Source organism: Lolium rigidum, chromosome 2 (assembly GCF_022539505.1).
Source record: "Lolium rigidum isolate FL_2022 chromosome 2, APGP_CSIRO_Lrig_0.1, whole genome shotgun sequence".
Taxonomy (NCBI): domain Eukaryota; kingdom Viridiplantae; phylum Streptophyta; class Magnoliopsida; order Poales; family Poaceae; genus Lolium; species Lolium rigidum.
Genome location: NC_061509.1, coordinates 30,466,822 through 30,474,731, shown reverse-complemented (window position 1 = coordinate 30,474,731; position 7,910 = coordinate 30,466,822).

Below are 7,910 nucleotides of genomic sequence, written 5' to 3'. Positions count from 1 at the left end.
AATCCCATCACCTTCAGCATAGGCAGTGTCTAAGACGTCGACTCAAACTCTTGCAAAAACTAAGAGCTTGTTTTTGTTAACATAGTACCTCACAGAAGTACATAACAAAAGCATCACTTGATTCACAAATATGTAGCTTGACAACGAGTTTATAGCATAAAACTACTACTTTTGACGCTAAATTTCGGAAAACTACCAGTTTTCGCTCCAATCGCACAGAACTACCACATTTGGGCGAGTTTGTTTCAAATAGCACTGATTGTCCACTGAACGCAGATTGACAGCGTTTTGACAAAGCGGGCCCACTGTCAGGCATGACGTGGCGCCGTCCGTCAACGAGCCGTTAACGGCGTGCGGGACCCACCACTCGCGGACGGTAGAAGAGGCACGCGCCCCTGTCCGCGCGTTACCGACCGAGCCCGTGCCTTCTCCCCTTCGAAGCAGCGCCGCCAAGGCTCCCGCACCGCCGTCGCCCATTGCCGCCGCCGCCCCCGCCGCCGCCGCATGCCTAGCTGGAACGACGGCGAAAGCTCGCCGGAGCACCTCCCTGTAAGTTCTTAGCCTCTCAAATCTGATTTCGAATTTAGGGTTAGGGTTCTTGTACCGATTTGGGAATTTTCGATTTCTGTCGATTTAGGTCAATAAAGTTCGTTTCTTTTGCGATTTCTTGTCGATTAGGACTTGCATGCCATGGATTACGCCCCTGAGACATGCGCGGACCTCTCATTCTCTGGAGTTGCTGTCGGAGCGGAACGCTGCCGCGTTCATGACTTGGAGCCGACCAGATGCGTCGCATTTGAGGGTAGTTTGACCGGGAGGAGGTTTCTCATGTGCAGAGTTCAAAATGTAAGTGCTGTTGTCGATTTTGTCTATAATTGTTGTAAAATTTAGTTAACAGAACTCAGTTTAGTATTAAAATGAATGATTGCACATGTTAAATTCAGTTATAGTGTTAAAATGAATGATTGCACATGTTAATGGTAGTTTAGTTTTAATTCTAAATGTCTATTTGTATGAATGATAAGAGACCATAAGTACATCATAGTTTAGTCTTTTTCTTCACTTATTTAGTTGCAGGTTAGTTCACTGCAACTAAGAGAGCATAAGTATATTTGTAAACTTAAACTATATATAATGTAGTTGCAGGTTACTTGATTGCAGCACTATTTTTCATTAGTTTGTTAAATAATGCCTCTAAATAATTGGAAAATTACTGTTCTTGTAGCATGTGGAGAATTGTGGTTTTCAGAAATGGGTTGATGTAGAAGAATGGCCAGAAGCTCTGCAGAATTCTTTGGAAAGGCTGTGGTCTATGTACCATGAGGCTAGTGACAAAAGAATTGAAGAGAGGCTTGCGAATGCCAAGTTGGTTCAAGAGTTGGTCGAGGAGAGGGACAAGTTCAAAAAGAACTACTACAGTTTAATGGATGATGTTGACAAATTTATGAAAGACCAAGAGAAAAGGGTCATGGAGGCAAATTTAAAGAAGATGAATGAAGAGAAGGAAGCTATCTTTGACCTGGACAGGCCTGCATTGGAAGCTGAGGTGATGAAGCTCAATTCAGAGTTGTTTGATTTGAAGGAGGAGAAGAAGCAGTGGGAGTCGATGAAGAAGCAATGGGAGTCAATGGAGAAGCTTAGAAAGGAAAAGTGGGAGAAGAAAGAAGAGGCATGGAAGAAGGAGAAAAAGAAGCTAGAGTACACACTATTTGACCTCTTCAAGGTTAACAGTGCAAACAAGGAGAAGCTGCTGCAGATCAAAGGCATTATCGGAGAAATCTGATTTGATTAATGTCATTTTATGTATGCTTGGTTTATGTAATATGTATGCTAGATCTCGGAAGAATTCTAAGTAATGTTCTATGTAATATGTAAGCGGGATCTCGGAGAATTCTAAATTAGGTTTATGTAATATGTGTTGGAGAATTCTAAATTAGGTTTATGTAATGTGTCGGAGAATTCTAAAGTTGGTTAATGTGATATGTATGCGGGATGTCGGAGAATTCTAAAGTTGGTTAATGTGATATGTATGCGGGATGTCGGAGAATTCTAAATTTGGCCAGTGAGTTGTTATAAATGGTCGCCGGCAGTTTTTAGTCACGGCGGCGCCGCTCATAAGAGGTCGCCGGCGATTTTTAGTCACGGCGGCGCCGCCCATAAATGGTCGCCGGCACATTTGACAACAAATGTGTCCTGGGAACCTGATGCAATTCACTTAGCATTGTTTTAGCCTGACACACATAGCATAACCTGATACTCCCTCCGTTCCTTTCTATAATGCCTATTGTTTTTTCGCATTTGTTTCAGAATATAAGAGTAATGCTATGTTTTTTTTTGGAAAGAACCCCTTCCACCGATCAGGTCAAGTCCAGAAAATCTGGAAACCGATCTGGTCATGTATTTCTGAGATCTATTTTCATTTTCCTATTTTATCTATGATATAGCTAGGAGGTTTTGTGTGAAAAAATGGCTCGCGCTAATTTCCGTGCCAGAAAACAATAGGCACTATAGAAAGGAACGGAGGGAGTAATATTTAACATAGCATAACCTGATGCAATTCAACACATGCATTATTTTAGCCTGACACACAACACTTGGCAGTTGGCAATTGAACAAACCATCTAGCACAAACATAACAACACATAGCACTTGGCATTGTTTTACATTGTCTTACACAATAACACATTGTCTTACACAATAACACATTGTCTTACACAACAAGCACAACCTGATGCAATTCAACACATTGTCTTACACAACAAGCACAACCTGATGCAATTCAACACATTGTCTTACACAATAACACAAAGTAGCTTTGTGATAACCTGAGGCAAACCATCAATTACACAAAGTAGCAGCTTTTCTTCATCACTTCTTGTAGCTACTCCACCTTCCAGACATTTAGATAGCCCTGCCATCCTTGGAGTTAACTTGGGTTGTCCGCCAACCCTAGAAGCCCTTGGTGCACCGAATGCCGGTAGCCTTGTTGCCGGAGGTGCAGCAGCTTGCCTTGGACCTAGTGCTGCTCCAGCTGATTGCCTTGTTGCCGGAGGTGGTACAACCTGCTTGACTTGGACCTCGGTGCTACTCCAGCTGCTTGACTTGGACCTCGGTGGTGGTCTTGCCGCTTGCCTTGGTGCTGCCGGTGCTACTTCGCTTGCCTTGCTCGTACTTGTAGTGGCAGAAGTGGAGGAGCAACCACTGGTCCTATTAGGCTGCAAGTATTAGGCATGTGTTAGCAAGCACTTGACCTTAAAATGTGTACAAGTATCATAGCTACAAATCTATGCATGGGTATTAGACTGCAATTTACCTGGTGATTCTGTTTTCTTGATTGAAGCCCTGGCCTTAATGGTACAGTACATGTGTTATATCTGTGGCCTACACGATTGCGCTTGTCTGCAAGTGATTGATGTCATCCTTGATGTGTCTCTAGGTGCCGGAGGCTCAAACTTGCTTTTCCTTCTCACAGCTTTGTTTCCTCCCCGGCCTATCCCTAAACACAGGCGGGTCGATATCTTGCGTGTCCGTTGTATTCCAGTCCTCGTGTCCGAGAACAGTGGTAACCGTGTACGAGAAAGCCTTCTCGTACATAGGCTTTTTGAAGAAGTCGTGCACATAATCTTCGGCATGTTGTGACAACTTCATGATTGCAGCCACTGCATGGTTGCAGGGAATTCCTGTGAGATCCCACTTTCTCGCAAGAACAAGAGTGTTTCTTAAGATCCACGGCCACAATTCTTCCACTAACACTTGTCACCCGCCAAAGACCAGCCTCCGCCAACTTAGCAGTACAATCTCTCGGACCACATCTTTGCCTCAGCCTAGCTTCTCGTAATAGAAAGGAGTGATCTCCCATCTAGCTTTAGCCGCTTTGTCCCTTGTTCCACCGTACTTCACCATGAGCTTGTTTCGATTCCTTCAAGCATTGTTCTAATTGGCTTGTTCCTCACATTTAAGATCATTTTGTTGAAGACTTCACTGATGTTGTTGACCACAAGGTCAGTCTTGCAGTTAGTGTCAAATAAATGTCTTGCCCAAGTTTCAGGAGGGATTTGGGCCAGCCAGTTGTATGCCTCTTCACAGTCAGCTTTCATTGCAGCCATTGCAAGATCAAAACCATTTTTTGTATATGAGTAACTTGCTGCATCCATATATTTTTTCAGCTCAGGCCCTCTAAATCCTGCCGACTGAAAATTGGCATAAATATGTCGCAGACATAATCTTTGTGGTGAGTTGGGGAATACTTGAGAAATTGCTTTCAACAATCCCTACACAAGAAACATTGAGTAAGAAAACCAGCATTTATTATTATACATAGCTAGGTTCTTCAAATGTCAACATATGATAGTGTCCAATGTCAACAATCTAACCTTTTGTCTATCTGATATGATTGTGTAATTGCCAAATTGCCCCGACTCTCCAATGCAGCACCTAAGTCGGGTTAAGAACCATAGCCAGCTAGCGTTGTCTTCTTTGTCGACAACACCAAACGCAATCGGGAATATGTTGTTGTTTCCATCTCTACCGCTTGCGGCTAAAATCTGTTGTCCAAGAGTCAACTTGATGAAGCAACCATCAACACCTGCATAAAATAAGAAATGAATTACATAGAAAAGTGCAAACAATATGTAATAGGAGTCAATGTATATATGGAGTTGGATTAGTACCTATGAAAGGCCTCGCAACCATTCAAGAATCCCCGCAAAGAGGCATTCGGACATATGAAGAGCCCATGAAACCTTGGATTACGGCTAGGATGCTCGACAAGCTCCTTAGTGGTGACAACACACCTACTGCCCGGATTTGTGTCTAGAATTGCCCGTAAGTAGTCCCCGAGCCTAGTATACCGTGCCTTTTGATCTCCCATGACAAGCATCAAAAGCCTTCTTCCTTGCCCTATAGGCTTTGCTCCTAGGCACTTCAACACCAAACTTCAATTTTGTATTTTCAATAATAGTGTCGACACAAGTATTTGGATCTATCCTCACCGTGTGGACAGCTTGACCAGCCAGCCAATCAATTGATACCGGAGTGTTTTCTCCATGAGGAATACAAGTGTGTTTGACTCCATATTTTCCGAGGCGTAAAGTACTCTCATGCGCTATCTGTGAGGCTGTGAGATAGAATTTGCAGCCTTCTTCCTTCCCTTGTGCTGTGCATGTAACAATGATACTTTGAGGAGTGTTCCTGTGATAGGCAAAATTTCTCAATTGTGCAATGTGGTAATTTCTGAGAGCAACTCTGAATTCATATACATCTTTGAAACACAACTTCTTCCGAACCGTAGATGAGCATCAGCCCCGTGTGGATCATACCAAACCCTCTTCTTCAACTTCTTAAGCTTTCTCTTCCTTCCACATGGAATCTTGTGTTTCTTGGTAAATCCATCATCATCACCTGTCTCCCACATCACCCGGGCTGTTGTCCTCATCACTAGATGGCACAAAGTCTTCCCACCGGTCCTCAACTCGCTTCATAATGAGATCTGCTAGTTGGGCCAGGGTTCAATGCTTTTTTTTTCTCAAAGGAGTACTCCTTGTCAAAGTACTCTAGTTCTGCTACCTCCTCACCATCACTCTCTTCTTCTTCCTCCTCATAAATCTCTTCTACATCTGTATCGCCTTCATAGTGCATGGCTGGGTTTGATCTCCGCTTCCTCTTCTCATCAAGCTTATGCATTATTTCAACAACCTCTTCATCAGGTTCCTTTTCTTTTTCTCGTCTCTTCAATTTGTGCATTAGTTCATATTCCTCTCGCAACCAATCTGTTCCTTTCTTCAAGATTGTACTCGACAAGGATAAAAGAAAGCATCCTCATCATCGGACATCATATCAACAGGAGCCCGCATCCCTTGAACATTGCAACTTTGTTGAGTGCCAACATGAAGCACATCCGTTAGGTCAATTGCTACCGGCACAAATTCTTCATTATTCGAGATGTAGTTGACACCATTGTAGTCAACGTAAAACTTCACAGAACATCCAGACACTTCAGCTTCATCTGCCTCCTTATTGAATCCAGCTGGCCAAACAGAATTCTTCTTCAACACAAGTAATATACACAACTTGTTCAGCTTCATACGATGCTAGCATCTCTGAGATTTTGCCCATGCTATCAATTAATTCCATTCCTTCCACACCTCTCCCTTTCTCTTTTACATAATACATGCTGTCCCTAATACCATACCCATATGATTCAATCAAAGATAACAAATTCAGAACCGTGATGTCGGATCGGCTCAACTTTCTTTCAAGGTTATCTTGACCAGGGAAATGAAATTTGATATCCCAAATATCATCATCCAGCCTAGCAAAGGATAAATGCAAGATTATATTAAAAAAGGTTCCACAGATATTTAAATTAATTTAAACCTAGCATTGCTTAGATAAGGGTAAATTTAAATTAATTTAAACCTAGCATTGGTTAGATAAACCTAGCATTGGTTACCTAAATTTGCTACCACGGAAAATTTGCTCAATAAGCATTGCCAACCGAAAATAACCATGCCCAACACAAATTAAACCTAGCTAAATTTTCTACCAGCCTAAACAAGCATGGGAAAATAACCATGGCCAACACAAATTAAACCTAGCTAAATTTTCTACCAGCCTAAACAAGCATGGGGAGTAACTACCATTTGGCATTGGCAAAGGAAAAAATCATTGGCAGCAACCGACGAGGCATGGAAATGCTGGATGGTTTGAGATGTTGAGGACTTACTCTACACCATCGAATCCCGATGGCCAACGGTGGCTGCTCTTCGCCGGCGAGGGTACTAGCGCGTAGGCGAGATCTGCCGGCAAGCTCGAGTCCATGCCACCACGCATCCTCCCTCCGCGGCCCTCCGACGAACATGCGCCGCCGCTTCCGCCCGCCGACGAGCCGGCATGGCCGCCACCGCCGCCACCGCCGCCGACATCGCCGGGAGTCGCCGCCGCCATCGCCGGGAGGGGAAAAGGGGATAAGCTAGTGTTAGGGCACGGGCTCGGTCGGTCGGTAACGCGCGTGCCTCTTCTACCGTCCGCGAGTGGTGGGTCCCGCACGCCGTTAACGGCTCGTTGACGGATGGCGCCACGTCATGCCTGACAGTGGGCCCGCGTTGTCAAAACGCTGTCAATCTGCGTTCAGTGGATGATCAGTGCTATTTGAAACAAACTCGCCCAAATGTGGTAGTTCTGTGCGATTGGAGCGAAAACTGGTAGTTTTCCGAAATTTAGCATCAAAAGTAGTAGTTTTATGCTATAAACTCCTTGACAACAGGTTATTAGAGAAAGTGATTACCTCCCGATTCATGACGAACTTTGTGGGAAAGGCATTGTAGTAATTTTATTTGATGAATTTTGTGGGAAAATATTTTCAATAGTGCCTTGCAATAAAAAAAACCCAAGAAATGAACTAATGTAGCAAATTACTATTCTCCAAATTTATTTATTTTTCTAATGAACCACAACATGTATATATTTTTTGCAATGATTTTAAAATTTTAAATTGTATATATAATTTCCATTCAAAATTAAGGGAACTTAGAGACCAATAAATCACAAAACACATTCTAACTATTTCTCGATTTTACCGAATATGCTAGTTTGGATAGTGGGCTAGATGTGGACTGGTGCTATATTTGATCATCAACATTGAGACATGACAAACTTGTCCTATATTTAATGATTCAACAGAAAGTTAAGTATTTATACAAAACATTTTTACTTACTTGTAGATCATTTCACACTAAATTTCAATTGTGTTTTAATTGATACTTTTTTCATACAATCATAAACACTTTTGAGGTTGATTACAACACTACAAGGTTATAGTATACTCTCTTCATTCGTATTTAATTGACGCTAATTTTAACAAACACCAGGCACAATAGCATGTGTAGGTGCGTCGATTAATACAGAATAAG